This window comes from Globicephala melas, chromosome 12 (genome assembly GCF_963455315.2).
Source record: "Globicephala melas chromosome 12, mGloMel1.2, whole genome shotgun sequence".
Classification (NCBI taxonomy): Eukaryota; Metazoa; Chordata; class Mammalia; order Artiodactyla; family Delphinidae; genus Globicephala; species Globicephala melas.
Window position 1 is genome coordinate 56,791,999 of NC_083325.1, and position 21,986 is coordinate 56,813,984.

Consider the following 21,986-nt stretch of genomic DNA (forward strand, 5'->3'; position numbering starts at 1 on the left):
TTTATCATAAATGGGTGTTGAATTTTGTTGAAAGCTTTTTCTGCATCTATTGAGATTATCATATGTTTTTTAATCCTTCGTTTTGGTTAATTTGGTGTATCACAGTGATTTGTGTATATTGAAGAATCCTTTCCTTCTTGGGATAAACCCCACTTCCTCATGGTGTATGATCCTTTTAATGTGCTGTTGGATTCTGTTTTCTAGTATTTTGTTGAGGATCTTTGTATCTATGTTCATCAGTGATATTGGACTGTAATTTTCCTTCTTTGTGACACCTTTGTCTCCTTTTGGTACCAGGGTGGTGGTGGTCTTGTAGAATGAGTTTGGGAGTCTTCCTCCCTCTGCTGTATTTTGGAAGAGTTTGAGAAGGATAGGTGTTAGCTTTTCTCTAAATGTTTGATAGAATTCGCCTGTTAAGCCACATGGTCCTGTGCTTTTGTTTGTTGGAAGATTTTTAATCACAGTTTCAATTTCAGTGCTTGTGATTGGTCTGTTCATATTTTCTGTTTCTTCCTGGTTCTGTCTTGGAAGGTTGTACATTTCTAAGAATTGTCCATTTCTTCCAGGTTATCCATTTTGTTGACATATAGTTGCTTGTAGTGGTCTCTTATGATCCTTTGTATTTCTGTGGTGTCTGTTGTAACTTCTCCTGTTTCTTTCATTTCTAATTTTATTGATTTGAATCTTCTCTGTTTTTGCCTTTATGAGCTAGGCTAAAGTTTTATCAATTTTGTTTATCTTCTCAAAGAACCAACTTTTAGTTTTATTGATCTTTGCTATTGTTTTCTTCATTTTTATTTCTTTTATTTCTCATCTGATCTTTATGATTTCTTTAACTTCGGCGGTTTTTTTGGTTGTTGTTCTTCTTTCTCTAATTGCTTTATGTGTAAGTTTAGATCATTTATTTGATATTTTTCTTGTTTCTTGAGGTGAAATTCAATTACTATAGACTTCCCTCTTAGAACTGCTTTTGCTGCATCCCATAGGTTTTGGATCATCGTGTTTTCATTGTCATTTGTCTCTATGTATGTTTTGACTTCTGGTTTGATTTCTTCAGTGATCTCTTGGTTATTTAGTAGTGTATTGTTTAGCCTCCATATGTTTGTGGTTTTTTTACAGTATTTTTTCTGTAATTGATTTCTAATCTCAGCGTTCTGGTTGGAAAAGATGCTTGATAAGATTTCAGTTTTTTTAAAAAAATTTCACAGGCATTTATTTATTTATTTATTTAAACATCTTTATTGGAGTATAATTGCTTTACAATGGTGTGTTAGTTTCTGCTGTATAACAAAGTGAGTCAGCTATATGTATACATATATCCCCATATCCCATCCCACTTGTGTCAGTATTCTTAAATTTTCCAAGGATTGATTTGTGACCCAGAACGTGATCTATCCTGGGGAATGTTCCGTGTGCACTTGAGAAGAAAGTGTATTCTGCTGCTTTTGGGTGGAATGTCCTATAAATATCAATTACATATATCTGGTCTGTTGTGTCATTTAAAGCTTGTCTTTCCTTATTTATTTTCTGTCTGGATGATCTGTCCATAGGTGAATGTGGGGTGTTAAAGTCCCCCACTATTATTGTGTTAGTGTCGATTTCCCCTTTTATGGCTATTAGCATCTGCCTTATGTATTGTGGTAGTCCTCTGTTGGGTGCATAAATATTTATAATTGTTATATCTTCTTGTATTGATTCCTTGATCATAATATAGTGTCCTTCCTTTTATCTTGTAACAGTCTTTATTTATAGTCTATTTTGTCTGATCTGAGTATTGCTACTCCAGCTTTCTTTTGATTTCCATTTGCATGGAATATCTTTTTCCATCCCTTCACTTTCAGTCTGTATGTGTCCCTAGGTCTGAAGTGGGTCTCTTTTAGACAGCATATATATGGATCTTGTTTCTTTGTCCATTCAGCCAATCTGTGTCTTTTGGTTTGAGCATTTAATCCGTTTACTTTCAGGGTAATTATTGATATGTATGTTCCTATTACCATTTACTTAATTCTTTTGGGTTTGTTATTGTAGGTCTTTTCCTTCTCTTGTGTTTCCTGCCTAGAGAAGTTCCTTTAGCATTTATTGTAAAGCTGGTTTGGTGGTGCTGAATTCTCTTAGCTTTTGTTTGTCTGTAAGGGTTTTGATTTCTCTGTTGAATCTGAATGAGATTCTTGCTTGGTAGAGTAATCATCGTTTTAAGTTTTTCCCTTTCATCACTTTAAATATATCCTGCCCCTCCCTTCTGGCCTGTGGAGTTTTTGCTGAGAAATCAGCTGATAACCTTATGGGGTTTCCCTCGTATGTTATTTGTTGCTTTTCTCTCTCTGCTTTTAATATTTTTTCTTTGTTTTTGTTAGTTTGATTAATATGTGTCTTGGCATGTTTCTCCTTGGGTTTATCCTATATGGGACTCTCTGTGCTTCCTGGACTTAGGTGGCTATGTCCTTTTCCATATTAGGGAAGTTTTCAACTATAATCTCTTCAAATATTTTCTCAAACGCTTTCTCCTTCTTTTCTTCTTCTGGGACCCCTGTAATTCAAATTGTGGTGCATTTAATGTTGTCCCAGAGGTCTCTGACACTGTCCTCAATTCTTTTCATTCTTTTTTCTTTATTCTGCTTCTTGTCAGTTATTTCCACCATTTTGTCTTCCAGCTCAGTTACAGCTCACTCGTTCTTCTGCCTCAGTTATTCTTTTATTGTTTACTTTTAGTGTATTTTTCATTTCAGTTATTGTGTTGTTCATCACTGTTTGTTTGTTCTTCAGTTCTTCCAGGTCCTCGTTAAACATTTCCTGTATTTTCTCAATCTGTGCCTCCCATCTATTTCTGAGATTTTGGATCATCTTTGCTATCATTTCTATGAATTCTTTTTCAGGTAAGTTGCCTTCTTCCTCTGCAGTTATTTTGTCTTGTCGTTTTTTACCTTGCTCCTTCATCTGTAACGTATTTTTTTGTCGTCTAATTTTTTTGATGGGTGGGTCTGTGTTCCTGTCTTGCTGGTTGTTTGGCCTGAGGTGTCCAGCACTGCAGTTTGCAGCCATTTTTTTGGTGCTGAATCTTGGTGTTGAGATGTGGCCCTTCTGGAGAGCTCACACCAGTTACTGGGGTTTGAGGTTTGCTGTCAGTCCAGTGGTTTGGACTTGGTGCTCCCACCACAGGAGCTCAGGCCCAACTCTTGGCCTGGGACAAAGACCCTGTAAGCCACATGGCGTGGCCAAAAAAAAAAGGAAAGAAACAAAAAGGAGAACAGTAACAAAGAATAAAAAATAAAAGTAGAAAAATAAAAAATGTATTAGAAAAAATAAAAATGAAATAACAATAATAAATAGAAAAAAAAAGAAAAAAAGGCCAGAAGAGGCCTTGGCAGTGGGTGGGGGGTGGTGGCAGGGCTCAGGCCCAGGATTCTCATGGCCAGAAGAAGCCCTTGAGGGGAGCTTAGACCCAAGACCTGTACAGCCAGAAAAGCCCTTGGGGGGAGGCAGGGCTTAGGCTCAGGACCTGCCAGGCCAGAAAAGGCCTTGGTGGGTGGTGGGACTTAGGCTCAGGACCCGCACAGCTGAAAAAGGCCTTGGTGGAGCAGAGGCTTAGGTTCCAGACCCGCGTAGCCAGAAAAGGCCTTGGTAGGTGCGGGGCTTAGGCTCCAGACACATGTGGTCAGAGGGGTCCCCTTAGGGCAGAGGTTCAGGCCTGGGATCCCAGCAGTCTCACCTGGGCCAAGTGGAGGGGAGATGCTGGCTGCATTCCCCTCCGATCCTCTGAAGGTCTCTTCCCTTCCCTTCTGATCCCCTCACTGTGGGTGGGCCCCTCCAAGTGTGGGAACCACTCCCCTCCCCCAGCTGCCCTCAGGGGCACCAGTTCCTTCCTGCCTCCACTTTTCCTTCCCCCCCTTCCCCCCCGGTGTCCTACCCGGTCATGCAGAGATTCCTCCCATCCCCTTAGGTATTTGAGGTCCCCCACCAGCACCTGCCAGTTAGGTTTTTAACCAATCTTCCAAGTTGAAAATGTACTTTTCATTTTTCTTTTTATTGAAAAGTTTTTCTTTTTATTGAAAAATTTTATTTCTCATCCATTACCATTTTGAAAGGAGGAGGAAGAAAAGTATCTGACTTCAGGAATCATAGAATTTTTCAACTGACACGGGCTTTGGAGATCATTAGTGCATTCCTTTCACTTTACAGGTAGAAATGGAATGCTCAGAGAGGAAACTTGCCCTAAGTTGTATATATGTGTGTATATGTTTGTGTACATACACACACACACACACCTTCTTAAATCTTTAAAATTATTAGTCATACCGTTACTAGAGGTGGGGGACCCTTTCCAGTGCTCTTGTCTAACACTCGGAAATGAATTGTCCGAGGAGACTCATGTACTGAGCAAGCAAAAGACTGCATTGAAAAAGGGTGCTCGAGCAGAGAGCAGCAGGGTAAGGGAGCCCAGGAGAACTGCTCTACCATGTGGCTAGCAGTCTCAGGTTTTATGGTAATCAGGTTAGTTTCTGGGTTGTCTCTAGCCAGTCGTCTTGCTTGTGCCCGTATTTGGCCTGACTCAGGTTCTTCCTGGGGGTGTGCACATTTCTCAGCCAAGATGGATTCCAGCGTGATGGTTTCTGGCAGGTTGGCAGGACATATTATGGGCTGGCATCTCCTCCCTCCTATCGGCCCCTCCCACATTCTTTGGGCTGGTGGTAGCTTGTCAGTTCCATGTTCCTTGTCAGGATCTTCTGTTGTGAGGTAACTGAAGCAAATGGTTATTTCTGGGCCTGGCCAGGGCTGGCAGTTTCAGTCAGTGGTTTCCTAACAATAACCCTCAGAATTGAGCTTTAGTGAGTTCCCTGTAGGTATGCCAGGATTCCCCGACAGAGTTGGAGATGGATCAGAACGTCCTGGGATCTGGACTAAGACCGATGCTCTCTCCCTAATAGACTGCTCTGAGGCTGGGAATTAAATCAAGCTTCTCTCAGACAAACCTCAATCTGTTCAGTAACTGAAGGGATTATCAGTCTGCTCCATGTTTAGAGTGGGAATAAACATGATGCCAGAGGGACAGTTGAGGTCTTAGGTTAGCCTGAGCTCATACAATCTCTGTGTCTGCCATGATTGTTCTATATTCTAAGAAATTTTCAAGATAAATGGTATGCCTTATGACTGAATTCTAGCAATAGAAATATTAGGCAAAAATGAGATAATCCTGGAAATCATCTTGTTCAATTTCCTTATTTACAGGATAGTAAAACAAATCTGGTTTAAGTTTTATAGGACATTTAATTATTGTGGCAGCAAAATACATAATGAGCAATTTGTTCTAACATTTTTAAGAGTCAGAATAAAAGTAAGCAACAATGTACTTTAATTAGATATAAAGCAGTTTCTGATTAGGGTGTTTTTGGATTATTAGAGTTAAAACTTTCTACGTAATATTTTAAGCCATTTTAATTTCAAATAGATATCAGATAAACATAACCAGTATGCTGTATTCATTAAAAACACATTTTGTAATTTTGCAGCACAGTGGAAGCTGAGGGGTGAACATCCATTATCATTACCATCATATCTAATAAGATAAATTTAACATAATCTAAAATTATGATTGTTATTCCCCCATCCCTGGTAGGAGCTTTTTAAAAATTTTATTGTACTTTCTTATATTTGCTTCTTTGGATCTCTTTTGGAAAGAGCGTAAGGGTAAAAAAATGATTTGTTATTGGACTAAAATACTTTTTTTGCATATATTGAAGCAACACTTTAGATAACTATGAAGTATGATAACACAGTCTTACAGAAGTTAGTGAGGCCCTTGTATTCTATGATGAATAACAAAGTCAGTACGAGTGGTGTTTTGTACAACTAGTTTTACACGTCCATGATTGTTTTCAGTATTACTAAAAATCCTCAAAAATATAATCATGGTCAATTCTATTACTTTAAAAATTACATTCTTAAAGGACAAAGATGAGAAATTAAAGCTTTCCTTTAGAAGATGTCTTAAAAAGCTGTCACTGAGTCAAAGAAGTAATTTGATAAAGACAGTAGTTGACTAGAAATAGAAACTGCTATTTAGATCCTGGAATAAAGCCCTGGAAACAGACAGCTATACAGATATATTTTATAGACTTTACTGGGCTATTAGCTTTACTGTTCAGAGCATATTGATTTATGCAAAAGAATCAGAAATGTTAGCTATTTTTTGGGTGAAATGAACAATTATTTCATATTAAAACTTAAGAAAAAATTACACAGCTCATTTAAATTCATGGTACTGCCTTGGTAATTTTCATTACACTAAATTGCAAATATAATAACTCATCCCTGAAATCCCCTTTTCTAGCACTTACTTCTTAGCGAAATCTAATAGGGCAGAATTTTACTAAAGTCTCATGTCATAATGATTTCTCTCCTTTTCTTGCTTGGGGAAGATTTTGTTCCTAACCTACTTTAAAGCAGTCAGGAAAACAAGTGATTAAAGCATATCTAGTGGTGCAGTGTCCTTACTTTTGTAGGATAAGCTGCTTCCTTAAGTTACGTACAAAATATTCATTGTAAATTTATTGTGCAGGGAGATATGCATCAAAATTGGCACACCCCCCAAAAAATTGGCACATCAAAAAAGAAATTGGCACACCATAACTCACGTGTGTGAAGAAAACCATCTATCTTCCTATATTTTATAACTGATCTCATTTGTCCTCAAGCCCTTATGCTTACAAAGGGAAAGAAAAACTTAATTTGTCTATTAAAAGTAATCCCATCTTCCTTCAGTTTAAACTAGTTTTTCAGTAAGGAGATTGACAAATAGTTCAAGTCTTTTCTCCCTCCTTTCTCAGCCCTCCCCAGACGGTTCTCATCTTGGGAGATAGAGAAGATCCTATCCTCACAGGGTGTTGAATGACAGCCCGTGCATATTTGTTTTTCTTCCATTAAGGTGTTTATCTTGATGGTTTCTGGGTAACAAAATCTGATGTCCCTGCTATCTTTCATCCGTTGTGATGATGGTCCATGACAGGTATGATTCTTGGTTTGTTTTCTTCGTATGGGCAGAACGCAGTGATGGCCTTTCTCTTGGGTGACTCGATCATCCCCCTGATGACTACGTCTTATCTTCAGCTCTTGTGGGCAGTGGTTTCCCTAATTCTGGCTGAGACTCCAATTTGCTCATTTTCTTAGCTAGTCTCTCTTAATGAACATTCTACTACAGAATTCCTCATCTTCTTTCTGCAATAATCTTACTAGTGAGCTGACCAGCTAGAATATTCAGCTACTTTTCACATTCTTTCTGGGACCTGCTGGGAGTTCTGCATCCTCTACATACCTGACACAGGCCAAAACACAGCGTCCTGACTCTATTTGCCATATGCTAATCCAATGCCTTCTTCAAGGTGGTCTCCTTATAGAGTCTCAAATGAGAATGATGACACAAACCCCTCTGTTTTTGGTTTCTTTGTCCTCTCTGGGCTCTTCCTACCATTTTTCCTTAGGTTTGGCCCCAGTGCTGAAGGTACCTTGGGAACAGAGCAGGAGACAGAAATACACTCATGCGTAACCTCTTATTCCTTTCTCTCTCTACTTGATTCCTTTTCCTTTGACCACAGGGCTTTATTCTTTGTCCTCTTGTCTTGTTGGGACTTCCTTTAGTTAAATCCTTCTACTTTCTTCAGTGGATTTTCCCTCTTTTAACTGGGGACAGAAAATGGTTGAGGATTGCAAGGAAAGGAGCCAAAAGGGAAAATATATCAGTAGATATTAAAAAAAAATCCTCATTACATTCTTCTTTAACGTAGAGGGGTGGGATAGGGAGGGTGAGAGGGAGATGCAAGAAGGAGGAGATATGGGGATATATGTATATGTATAGCTGATTCACTTTGTTATAAAGCAGAAACTAGCACACCATTGTAAAGCAATTATACTCCAATAAAGGTGTTAAAAAAATACCCTTGAAATTTCATGGAATGTTATCCCTATTTTCAAAGTAAAAAGCTAGTGAGAGAAATTAAGGACAGTCAGATTCAAGCCTATAACTTGAGGTTTCTGTGCTGTAGAAATACACCAACCAGGAGTATTTATTGGAGCCCCTACATTGTGCTTGAAGTTTTGGGAATATTAATAAAGCACAGGACATTGGCCCCTATCCTTAAGGAACTTACCATGTGGTTATGGAGATTAAGACTGTGCTGTTGGTTGTAGATGGCAAATGAATGTTCAGTGAATCAGCACTATCATAGTTCATAGATAGAGTGATTGGTTCAGGCTGGGCTGGTGAAAGAACAGTTCATGGAGGGGGTGAAATGTAAGCTAATCTTAGAAATATAAGTAGGATTCATGTTGGTGGAGTGAAGGGCGGATGGTGGTCTAAGGGAAGGACATGACTATAAGAAATATATGGAGGAGAAAGACAAAAAGTTTATTTGAGAAACAAATAATCCATTTCTTTAGTCAATCATCTATGTAAGCAGTACTTAATTAGACTGAACAAGAAGTTTGGAGATGTCATATTTTAAGACATGGCTAGATTTGCCCCGATTAACAGTTTACCGAAACATGGCACTTGGGAAATGTTGTGACCTGGATATAAACTCTGTCAATGCAGTAGGGTGGCTGCTGTGAACACACACGCACGTCCTAAGGGAAATTGGTGGTCAGGGTCCAGGCTCCAAAGAGTGTGGAAACTGGTTGTTGTTTTATCAAGGCTGCATTGATGAGAGTAAATAGGGAAGGAAGCCAGGTATCTTTACAAGTGAGAATAGTACAGAATTCAGAGGCTGTAATACTTGAAGACCAGGTGGCTACAGGGGAAGTTTGTTAGTGGGTACAAAAGCTCTAATGCAAGGAAAGACTCCAGTTCTGAGAGTAGCAAGAAAAAGAAAGATCCCCATCCCTGAGGGAGTCATCAGGATAAGGACACAGGCTTTATGGACAAGGGTCACTTAAGCTCTCTGGGAATCTCTTCCAATCTCAAGGCTTATGGATGACATACTAATGTATGTGACTTGCTCCAGGCTGCACAGTTTACTGGAAAGAATAGAATTTGGAGTCACAGTTTACTGGAATCCAGACCGTGTCAGTTTCACCACTGGCTATGTGTATGATCTTGGGTCAGTAACTTTAATATCTATTAAAAATTTTTAAAAAATGGAGATGAAACTTCAAAATTAAAGACTCATGTTGAGAATTGTTGGTAGATGAGATTATAGATGTAGACCATCTGGCACATAATAGACATTGAATTAGTATTAATTTTCCTTCTACTTACTGATATCACTTTCTCATTCTCAAATGCTTAGAGCCTCTTTCACCTAGATGCCCACACACTATCTCAGATCAAATGCCTGCTGTTGCATTCATTATCTTCACTCCCAAGCCTGCTTTCTTCCTATTTCCTGTTTGCATTTTATGGCACTACCATGCTCCCTGCTGGTAAGCCTTTTACTGAGAGGCTGTAAAGGATGCAGAGTCGGGATTAAGGTGAGGCAAGAGATGTGAAGTGTGCAAGTGCAGGGTCAGATCTTATCTTTATTGAAACTTTTGATGTTCTGTTCATAACTCATTTTTTGCAGTGCATTGTAGCTTAAAATATTGCATTAAAATATTTCTTATCTTGATTACTGAAGTTTTTGGTGCTTCCTTAAATATTGTGCATGAGGTGAGTACCTTTCCTGCTTTACCCTAGTCTCGGCCTAAAGTGATGCTCTGCCTGAAGGAATATTGTGTTTGTTCTGCATATTGGTCTTTAAAATTTGAATTAGTCTACCCATGTTTAAAAATTAGGAGAAGTCACGTAAGAATCCAGATTTCCAGCTTTTCTTGAAAAATTCTAAAACCTGGCAACACTAGACCTGCATTTCCTATGACAGCAGTTGGATAGAGATGAGTAGTAGTGACCATCTGTAGAAGGTCATAAACTCTCCAGTTCGCCACAGTTCCTATCACTCCCTCTTATATGTACCAGTGTGTTCCTATACTTTACCTCTGTACACCATCTTTTTCTTCTTATATTCCTTATTCTTTTCCTTCTTCTTCCTTCATTCCCTCCAGACTACTTCATTCTCCTTTATTCTTTAAGTTACTCTTCTATCCTTTTTTTCTGGCCAGCTCTTCTCCATGTTATGCTGCCCTATGTCTATAGGATCAAAAAACAGTAGAACTTTAAAGGAATTTGGTGATTTTTCAGTTTCTTCCTTTGATTATAGGCAAGAAATCTGAAACACAAGAAGGCTGAGACTTGTCAAAGGTCATACAATTAATAAATGAAACAAATTAGACCCAAGTCCATGTCTTTGAAGATAAACTTCACGATTTCAACCTCTGATACTAATTTTTTTTTAAAGCCTCTCCTCTCCTCTCCCCAATCCTGGAAAGCTAACTCAAACGCTAAGCCATTGTCATGGCAAATTTTCACTGATAGTAAAACCATCTTTGTTTTGGGTTCCTTGTCCCAGAATACAACAATTTTGGCTAAAAATGCTGGGATGCTATGGAGAAAGCAGAGTAAAATCCCCAGGGACAGCTGGTATGAGAGAAAATGAGTGTGTTTTTGCTGCGATAAATGACAAAAAAAAGGAGGAAAGAGCACAGGCACTATTTCAGCCTGACTCTGGATGATCTTTGCCTTGGGGAAAGTCGAACCAGTTTGCTGGACTAAAGCTAGGCCACACCTTTGCTTCCCTCTCCTATTTCGTCCTGTGGTAATAGCTAAGAAAAGTATTACAAAGCACCTGGAGAGTTTTCTTTCCCTTGTCATAGGTTTCAGTTGGGATAGTGTTATACTGGACACTTCCTAAACATCCTTTATGTCAACATTTGTTAGTAGGGATTGGACTCTAGGGCTAAGGGTGACCCCTCTACATTACTGCCTAAGCGTGTGTGACAAAGAGTTGAGAAGGAGGGATGTGAGAGTCTTTACCAGTTATTCAAACACTAATCTAGGTATTACTGTGAAGGTATTTTATAGATGTGATGAAAGTCTATAATCACTTGACTTTAAATAAGGGAAATTATTCTAAATAATTTGTATGGGTCTGATTCAGTCAGTTGAAAGACCTAAGAACAGAGCTGAGGCTTCTCTGAATAAGGAGAACTTCTGCCTGTGGACAACAATTTATCTTTCCTGAGGGTTTTGGCCTGCCTTTCTTTTCTTTTTTTTAAAATTAATTTATTTATTTATGGCTGTGTTGGGTCTTCGTTTCTGTGCGTGGGCTTTCTCTAGTTGTGGCAAGCGGGGGCCACTGTTCATCGCGGTGCGCGGGCCTCTCGCTATCGTGGCCTCTCTTGTTGCAGAGCACAGGCTCCAGACGCACAGACTCAGTAGTTGTGGCTTACGGGCCTAGTTGCTCCGTGGCATGTGGGATCTTCCCAGACCAGGGCTCGAACCCGTGTCCCCTGCATTGGCAGGCAGATTCTCAACCACTGCGCCACCAGGGAAGACCCTGGCCTGCCTTTCTTGACAGCCTGCCGCATGGGTTTCAGACTTGCCTATACAGCACTCATAATTGTGTGAGCCAGTTCCTTGCAATACATGTCAATACATATCTCCCGCTGGTCTGTTTCATTGGTTGATTCCTGACTGATAAGTGGGGAAACTAGAGAGGTGTCTAGATGATATTGTTCAAGCACTGGCGTCTTGAAGATGCTAGAGTATTGGGGTGGGAAAAATGGACGTGCTTAGGTGCCAAATCTTAGTACAGATGCTTTTATAAAATCAGTCAAAGGTTTCTAACTTAGAATAAGTGGTTCACACTGACTACTAACAATGAAATAAAATTTTATAGGGTGATAGGCATGGCCTATGTTCCAACTCTCCAAAGTCATGTAGATTTTATAGTTTTCAGACTTCAACAACTGAAGTTCCTCAAGCTAATAAACCAAGGTCATTTTCCAGTTCTGGATGTCATGGAAAAAATGTCAAGCAATTGCACATTTGAGAGGCTAGAGATAGAGGTTGGTAGATTTCATTGTACTTACCCTGGAGATCTCATTAAGATACAAGAAGGGCTTCCGTGGAACATTAATAATACTCAATCCTAATTATCAAAGCATTTCCCAACAAAATGCTTCCTTTCTCCAGCCTCCTGCTTTCTGTCCAGGTCCCATCCCTTCATCACATTTCTTTTACAGAAGTACATCTCAGTGTTCCTCTGCCTGGGAGAAGAATATCAGCTGAGAAGGGCTCAGGGCCTCAACTTGGGCAAACTAATTGCTATGGAAGCAGTGTGTTCCTGCTCCTTGGTATAGCTGAGTTAACAGAATTAGGTCTGTGTGACTCATAAATCATTTCAGAATTTTAGCAGAAATGGCATCTAAAAAGAAAATATAGATAAAGGGCAGAGAGATCAAAATTTAAAAGTTAACTATGAAAACGAATAGAAAATGTGTTAAAATAGGAAAAGGCTGACAAGGTACTAACAAATGAATTAACCTCATGTTTAATCACAACACTTCTGCTTTGGGCTTCATTTAAACAATGTTACGTGTAGAGCTAGAGTTCTGAATGTCTGTTTCTTTTATAATGTCTCAGAAATGTTTGAAAAGGGCTACCAATCATATGTCTAAAGTCAGTGCTTTAAAGTTGTGATTTTGCAGAAAATACTATTCAACGATCATTTCTAAAAGACATTATGAAAGAAAAGACATTCAGAAGTCCAGGTCTATACATAACATGTATACACACATATAGGGAAAGATATATATGTATATACTATGTACACACATATATGCATATATGTAGACACACATATCTCCTTATAATATATAGGTTTACTGTGAATGGATTTTATTACAGTTCTTTTTTAAATTAATTGTGGTAAGAACACTCAACATGAAATCTATCCTTTGAAAAAAAATTTTAAGTGTACAATACAGTATTGTTAACTGTAGGTACAATGTTGTACAGCAGATCTCTAGAACTTATTCATCTTGTATAACTGAAACTTTATGCTTGCTGAACAGCAACTCCCAGTTTTCCCCTCACCCAACCCCTGGCAACCACAATTCTACTCTCTGCTTCTGTGATTTTGACTCTTTTAGATACCTCATATAAGTGGAATCATGCAGTATATGTCCTTCTGAGACTGACTTATTTCACTTAGCGTAATGTCTTCAAGGTTTATCCATGTTGTTGCATATGACAGAGTTTCCTTCTTTTTTAAGGCTGAGTAATATTTTCTTGTGTGTGTATACCACATTTCTTTTTTTATCCATTCATCCATCAATGGACATTTGGGTTATTTCTACACCTTGGCTGTTGTGAATGATGTTGCACTGAACATGGGAGTACAAATATTTTTTCAGGATCCTGATTTCAAGTCTTTTGAAGTAGTATTGGTGGATCGTATGGTAGTTCTAGTTTTAATTTTTGAGGAATCTCCAAACTGTGTTTCATAATGGCTGAGCCTTTTTACATGCCTACCAATAGTGTACAAGTGTTCAAATTTCTTCACATCCTTGCCAACACTTGCTATTTTTTTTTAAATAGCCATTTTAATAGGTGTGAGGTGATGTCTCATTATGGTTTTGATTTGTATTTCTCTTATGATTAGTGATGTTGAGCATTTTCTCATATACTTGTTAGCCATCTTTATGTTTTCTTTGGAGAATGTCTATTCAAGTCCTTTGTTCATTTTTTCATCTGTTTATTTGGACTTTGTTTTCTTTTTGCAATTGAGTTATAGGAGTTCCTTTTATATTTTGGATATTAACCCCTTATCAGATATATGGTTAGCGAATGTTTTCTCCCATTCTGTAGGTTTCCTTTTTATTATGTTGATTGTTTCCTTTGCTGTATAGAAGCTTTATAGTTTGATATAACCCCATTTGTCTATTTTTCTTTTGTTTGTGTTTTTTGTGTCATATCCAAGAAATCTTTGCCAAGACCAATGTCCTGAAGCTTTTCCTTTATGTTTTATTCCAGGTGTTTTACAGTTTCAGGTCTGTTTAAGTCTTTAATCCATTTTGAGTTGATTTTTTTTATATGGTATAAGATAAGGGTCCAATTTCATTCTTTTGCCTGTAGATATCCAGTTTCCTTCACACCATTTGCTTAAGGGACTATCCTTTCCCCATCATATATTCCTGGCACCCTTGTTGAAGATCAGCTGACTGTATATGTATGGGTTTATTTCTGGACTCTCTAATTTGTGCCGGTGATCTATATGTCTATCTTTATGCCATTACCATACTGTTCTAATTACTGTAGCTTTAAAAATATGTTAAAATCAGGAAGTGTGATGCCCCTAGCTTTGTTTTTCTTTCTAATGATTATTTTGGCCATTTGGGGTCCTCTGTGGTTCCATATGAACTTTAGACTTTATATGTCAAAAATCCTAAAGACTCCACAAAAAAACATTGGAACTACTGTAGGAATTCAGTAAAGTTATGGATGCAAAATCAACACACAAAAATCAGTTGTGTTTCTATATACTAATAATGAACAATCTGCGAAGGAAATAAAGAAAAATCCCACTTACAATGCATCAAAAGGAATAAATACTTAGAAATAAACTGAGCCAAGGAGGTGAAAGACTTGTAGAATGAAATCTATAAAACATTGATGACAGAAATGTAAGAAGGCACAAGTAAATGGAAAGACAGATCATGTTCGTGGATTGGAAGGTACAATCTACAGATTCAGTGCAATTCATATCAAAACCTCAATGACATTATCTAGGCACTTCAGAGAGGAGCTAAAGCAGAGGATATGGGGGACAGGTTTGCCCCAGGAAGGCCCAATAGGGTCCTGCTCACTTACATGGGGAGTTTTTTTTTAATGGATACAGAGTTTCAGTTTACGAAGTTGAAAAGTGTTTTGAAAATATGGATGGTGGTGATGGTTGCACAACAATGTGAATATACCTAATGCAACTGAACTGTACACTTAAAATGGTTAAAATGGTAAATTTTATATGTATTTTACCACAATTATAACAAATATATATATATATATTTAACATCTTTATTGGAGTATAATTGCTTTACAGTGGTGTGTTAGTTTCTGCTTTATAACAAAGTGAATCAGTTATACATATACATATGTTCCCATATCTCTTCCCTCTTGTGTCTCCCTCCCTCCAACCCTCTGTATCCCACCCCTCTAGGTGGTCACAAAGCACCGAGCTGATCTCCTTGTGCTATGCGGCTGCTTCCCACTAGCTATATATTTTACGTTTGGTAGTGTATATATGTCCATGCCTCTCTCTCACTTTGTCCCAGCTTCCCCTTCCCCTTCCCCATGTCCTCAAGTCCATTCTCTAGTAGGTCTGTGTCTTTATTCCCATCTTACCCGTAGGTTCTTCATGACCTTTTTTTATTTTTCTTAGATTCCATATATATGTGTTAGCATATGGCATTTGGTTTTCTCTTTCTCACTTACTTCATGCTGTATGACAGACAATAGGTCCATCCACCTCACCACAAATATCTCAATTTCATTTCTTTTTATGGCTGAGTAATATTCCATTGTATATATGTGCCACATCTTCTTTATCCATTCATCTTTTGATGGACACTTAGGTTGCTTCCATGTCCTGCCTATTGTAAATAGAGCTGCAGTGAACATTTTGGTACATGACTCTTTTTGAATTATGGTTTTCTCAGGGTATATGCCCAGTAGTGGGATTGCTGGGTCATATGGTAGTTCTATTTGTAGTTTTTTAAGGAACCTCCATACTGTTCTCCATTGTGGCTGTACCAATTCACATTCCCACCAACAGTGCAAGAGGGTTCCCTTTTCTCCACACCCTCGCCAGCATTTATTGTTTGTAGATTTTTTGATGATGGCCATTCTGACCAGTGTGAGATGATATCTCATCGTAGTTTTGATTTGCATTCTCTAATGATTAATGATGTTGAGCATTCTTTAATATGTTTGTTGGCAATCTGTATATCTTCTTTGGAGAAATGTCTATTTAGGTCTTCTGCCCATGTTTGGATTGGGTTGTTTGTTTTTTTGATATTGAGCTGCATGAGCTGCTTGTAAATCTTGGAGATTAATCCTTTGTCAGTTGCTTCATTTGCAAATATTTTCTCCCATTCTGAGGGTTGTCTTTTTTGTCTTGTTTATGGTTTCATTTGCTGTGCAAAAGGTTTTTTTTTTTTTTGCGGTACGTGGGCCTCTCACTGTTGTGGCCTCTCCCGTTGCAGAGCACAGGCTCCGGACGCAGGCTCAGTGGCCATGGCTCACGGGCCTAGCCACTCCGCAGCATGTGGGATCCACCCAAACCAGGGCACGAACCCCCATCATCTGCATCGGCAGGCGGACTCTCAACCACTGCGCCACCAGGGAAGCCCTTTGCAAAAGCTTTTCAGTTTCATTAGGTCCCATTTATTTATTTTTGTTTTTATTTCCATTTCTCTAGGAGTTGGGTCAAAAAGGATCTTACTGTGATTTATATCATAGAGTATTCTGCCTATGTTTTCCTCTAAGAGTTTGATAATGTCTGGCCGTACATTTAGGTCTTTTTTTTTTTTTTGCGATTCGCAGGCCTCTCACTGCTGTGGCCGCGCAGGCTCAGCGGGCATGGCTCACGGGCCCAGCCACTCCGTGGCATGTGGGATCTCACTGGACCGGGGCACATACCCGTGTCCCCTGCATCGGCACACAGATGCTCAACCACTGTGCCACCAGGGAAGCCCACATTTAGGTCTTTAATCCATTTTGAGTTTATTTTTGTGTATGGTGTTAGGGAGTGTTCTAATTTCATACTTTTACATGTAGCTGTCCAGTTTTCCCAGCACCACTTATTGAAGAGGCTGTCTTTTCTCCACTGTATATTCTTGCCTCCTTTATCAAAGATAAGGTGTCCATATGTGCGTGGGTTTATCTCTGGGCTTTCTATCCTGTTCCATTGATCTATATTTCTGTTGTTGTGCCAGTACTATACTCTCTTGATTACTGTAGCTTTGTAGTGTAGTCTGAAGTCAGGGAGCCTGATTCTTCCAGCTCCATTTCTCGTTCTCAAGGTTGCTTTGGTTATTCAGGTTCTTTTGTGTTTCCATACAAATTGTGAAATTTTTTGTTCTAGTTCTGTGAAAAATGCCAGTGGTAGTTTGGTAGGGATTGCATAGAATCTGTAGATTGCTTTGGGTAGTAGAGTCATTTTCACAGTGTTGATTTTTCCAGTCCAAGAACATGGTATATCTCTCCATCTATTTGTATCATCTTTAATTTCTTTCATCAGTGTCTTATAATTTTCTGCATACAGGTCTTTTGTCTCCTTGGGTAGGTTTATTCCTAAATATTTTATTCTTTTTGTTACAATGGTAAATGGGAGTGTTTTCTTGATGTCACTTTCAGATTTTTCATCATTAGTGTATAGGAATGCAAGAAATTTCTGTGCGTTAATTTTGTATCCTGCTACTTTACCAAATTCATTGATTATCTCTAGTAGTTTTCTTGTAGCATCTTTAGGATTCTCTATGTACATTATCATGTCATCTGCAAACAGTGACAGCTTTACTTCTTTTCCAATGTCGATTCCTTTTTTTAAAAGTAAAAAAAAAAAATAAAGTGAGTCTGTTGTAGGAAGCATAAAACAAAACAAAACAAAAATCTCAATGACATTTTTTACAGAAATATAAAAAAGAGTCCTAAGATGTATTATAGTTCGGAAGGGTCATCTCTTAGTTATAAGTTATCTTGCAGCTTCTATATTTTAGTGGTTAACTTTCCCTTTGTTGAGGTTATTACTGTGATGCATGTTTAGTGTCATGGTGGTGGCAAGGTATTCACTTGCAAATTGGAAATAAAAGTTAACCACAAATGACTTACAATAAAAAATATTATGCCAACTTTCTTAAAATCGCTAAAACTTAAGTAACTATTTAATCAATCCCCAAACTTTAAAGCATTCTGTAGCAATCTGTTGAGTCAAAACAAAGTTCCTGTTACATACAGGTATTCTTTCTCATGTCATATTTGACAGTAAAAACTTAATTTTCTTCTTCATACTTTACTAATCCTAAACTGGCCTCAAACCGAGGTAGATTTTCCTTCAGTGCTTATTTCTGGATGTTGTTTTGATTTTTTTCCCCCCTTCACCTTAGGGAATTGTCTGCCTTACTAATTCCAAAGAAATTGTGATATATTCTCTATTTTAGGGGTAAAAAAAACCCTTCATGATCAAACTTTTTGCAGTTATATATCTAATTTACAAAAAATTCTGAGAGCAGTGCTGGTAGAGCAGAAAATCTGAGAATGATTCACTCTAAATCTTCCCATCTCTTTTTTTTTTGAATTTTATTTTATTTATTTTGTTATACAGCAGGTTCTTATTAGTCATCAGTTTTATACACATCAGTGTATACATGTCAATCCCAATCACCGAATTCATCACAGCCCCACCCCCACCCCCCTGCCACTTTCCCCACTTGGTGTCCATACATTTGTTCTCTACATCTGTGTCTCAATTTCTGCCCTGCAAACTGGTTCATCTGTACCATGTTTCTAGGTTCCACATATATGCATTAATATATGATATTTGTTTTTCTCTTTTTGACATGACTCTGTATGACAGTCTCTAGATCCATCCACGTCTCAACAAATGACCCAATTTCATTCCTTTTTATGGCTGAGTAATATTCCATTATATATATGTACCACATCTTCTTTATCTATTCCTCTGTTGATGGGCACTTAGGTTGCTTCCATGACCTGGCTATTGTAAATAGTACTGCAATGAATATCGGGGTGCATGTGTCTTTTTGAATTATGATTTTCTCTGGGTATATGCCCCATAGTGGGATTGCTGGATTATATGGTAATTCTAGTTTTAGTTTTTTAAGGACCCTCTATAGTGTTCTCCATAGTGCCTGTATCAGTTTACATTCCCACCAACAGTGCAAGAAGTTTCCCTTATCTCCACACCCTCTCCCGCATTTGTTGTTTGTAGATTTTCTGATGAAGCCCATGCTAACTGGTGTGAGGTGATACCTCACTGTAGTTTTGATTTGCATTTTTCTAATAATTACTGATATTGAGCAGCTTTTCATGTGCTTCTTGGCCATCTGTATGCCTTCTTTGGAGAAATGTCTAATTAGGTCTTCCGCCCATTTTTGGATTGGGTTGTTTGTTTTTTCAATACTGAGCTGCATGAGCTGTTTATATATTTTGGAGGTTAATACTTTGTCCGTTGATTCATTTGCAAATATTTTCTCCCATTCTGAGGGTTGTCTTTTGGTCTTGTTTATGATTTCCTTTGCTGTGCAAAAGCTTTTAAGTTTCATTAGGTCCCATTTGTTTATTTTTGTTTTTATTTCCATTACTCTAGGAGGTAGATCAAAAAAGATCTTGCTGTGATTTATGTCAAAGAGTGTTCTTCCTATGTTTTCCTCTAAGAGTTTTATAGTGTCTGGCCTTACATTTAGGTCTTTAATCCATTTTGAGTTTATTTTTGTGTATGGTGTTAGGGAGTGTTCTCATTTCATTCTTTTATAAGTAGCTGTCCAGTTTTCCCAGCAGCACTTATTGGAGAGATTGTCTTTTCTCCATTGTATAGCCTTGCCTCCTTTGTCATAGATTAGTTGACCATAGGCACGTGGGTTTATCTCTGGGCCTTCTATCCTGTTTCGTTGATCTATATTTCTATTTTTGCACGAGTACCATACTGTCTCAATTACTGTAGCTCTGTAGTATAGTCTGAAGTCAGGGAGTCTGATTCCTCCAGCTCTGCTTTTTTTCCCTCAAGACCACTTTGGCTATTCGGGGTCTTTTCTGTCTCCATACAAATTTTAAGATTTCTTGTTCTAGTTCTGTAAAAAATGCCATTGGTAATTTGATAGGACTTGCACTGAATCTGTAGATTGCTTTGTGTAGTATAGTCATTTTCACAATATTGATTCTTCCAATCCAAGAACATGGTATATCTCTCCATCTGTTGGTATCATCTTTAATTTCTTTCATCAGTGTCTTATAGTTTTCTGCATACAGGTCTTTTGTCTCCCTAGGTAGGTTTATTCCTAGGTATTTTATTCTTTTTGTTGCAGTGGTAAATGGGAGTGTTTCCTTAATTTCTCTTTCAGAGTTTTCATCATTAGTATATAGGAATACAAGAGATTTCTGTGCATTAATTTTGTATCCTGAAACTTTACCAAATTCATTGATTAGCTCTAGTAGTTTTCTGGTGGCATCTTTAGAATTCTCTATGTATTGTATCACGTCATCTGCAGTGACAGTCTTACCTCTTCTTTTCCAATTTGTATTCCTTTTATTTCTTTTTCTTCACTGATTGCCATGGCTAGGACTTCCAAACCTATGTTGAATAATAGTGGTGAGAGTGGACATTCTTGTCTTGTTCCTGATATTAGAGGAAATGGTTTCAGTTTTTCACCATTGAGAATGATGTTTGCTGTGGGTTTGTCATATATGGCCTTTATTATGTTGAGGTAGGTTTCCTCTGTGCCCACTTTCTGGAGAGTTTTTATCATAAATGGGAGTTGAATTTTGTCAGAACCTTTTTCTGCATCTATTGAGATGATCCTATGGTTTTTCTTCTTCAATTTGTTAATATGGTGTATCACATTGATTGAGTTGGGTATATTGAAGAATCCTTGCATCCCTGGGATAAATCCCACTTGATCATAGTGTATGATCCTTTTAGTGTGTTGTTGGATTCTGTTTGCTAGTATTTTATTGAGGATTTTTGCATCTATATTCATCAGTGATATTGGTCTGTAATTTTCTTTTTTTGTAGTATCTTTGTCTGGTTTTGGTATCAGGGTGATGGTGGCCTCATAGAATGAGTTTGGGAGTGTTCCTTCCTCTGCAATTTTTTGGAAGAGTTTGCGAACATGGGTGTTAGCTCTCCTATAAATGTTTGATAGAATTCACCTGTGAAGCCATGTGGTCCTGGACTTTTGTTTGCTGGAAAATTTTTAATCACAGTTTCAATTTCATTACTTGTGATTGGTCAGTTTATATTTTCTATTTCTTCCTCTCGCAGTCTTGGGGGTTATACCTTTCTAAGAATTTGTCCATTTCTTCCAGGTTGTCCATTTCATTGGCATAGAGTTGCTGGGAGTAGTCTCTTAGGGTGCTTTGTATTTCTGGGGTGTCTGTTGTAATTTCTTCTTTCCATTTTGAATTTTATTGATTTGAGTCCTCTTCCTCTTTTTCTTGGTGAATCTGGCTAATGGTTTATCAATTTTGTTTATCTTCTCAAAAAACCATGATTTAGTTTTATTGATCTTTGCTATTTTCTTTATTTCTGTTTCATTTATTTCTGCTCTGATCTTTATGATTTCTTTCCTTCTGGTAACTTTGGGTTTTGTTTGTTCTTCTTTCTCTAGTTCTTTTAGGTATAATGTTAGATTGTTTATTTGAGATTTTTCTTGTTTCTTGAGGTAGGCTTGCATAGCTATAAACTTCCCTCTTAGAACTGCTTTTGTGCATCCCAAAGGTTTTGGATCATTGTGTTTTCATTGTCATTTATCTCTAGGTTTGTTTTTTTTTTGCGGTATGCAGGCCTCTCACTGTTGTGGCCTCTCCCGTTGTGGAGCACAGGCTCCGGATGCGCAGGCTCAGCGGCCATGACTCACGGGCCTAGCCACTCTGCAGCATGTGGTATCCTCCTGGACCCTCCGGGGCACGAACCCGTGTCCCCTGGATCAGCAGGCAGACTCTGAACCACTGCGCCACCAGGGAAGCCCTCTAGGTATGTTTTGATTTCCTCTTTGATTTCTTCAGTAATCTGTTGTTATTTAGTAACGTATTGTTTAGCCTCCATGTGTTTGTGCTTTTTACATTTTTTTCCCTGTAATTGATTTGTAATCTCATAGCATTGTGGTCAGAAAAGATGCTTCACATGATTTCAATTTTCGTAAGTTTACTGAGGCCTGATTTGTGACCCAAGATATGATCTGTCCTGGAGAATGTTCCATGCGCACTTGAGAAGAATGTGTAATCTGTGGGTTTTGGATGGAATGTCCTATAAATATCAATTAAATCTATCTGGTCTATTGTGTCATTTAAGTCTTGTGTTTCCTTATTAATTTTCATTTTGGATGAT

The 21,986-nt window shown here is 38.1% G+C and overlaps 1 long non-coding RNA gene across 2 annotated transcripts in view; it reads left to right on the forward strand.

The window, feature by feature from the left end:
- Positions 1-21,618, forward strand: part of LOC132598230 (uncharacterized) — a 245,256-nt gene extending 223,638 nt beyond the window's left edge. For both annotated transcript variants that reach the window (XR_009566211.1, XR_009566212.1), the window contains one exon: positions 21,443-21,618. This is a non-coding gene — a long non-coding RNA (uncharacterized lncRNA). The remainder of the gene's footprint in view (positions 1-21,442) is intronic.
- Positions 21,619-21,986: the final 368 nt, after the last annotated feature.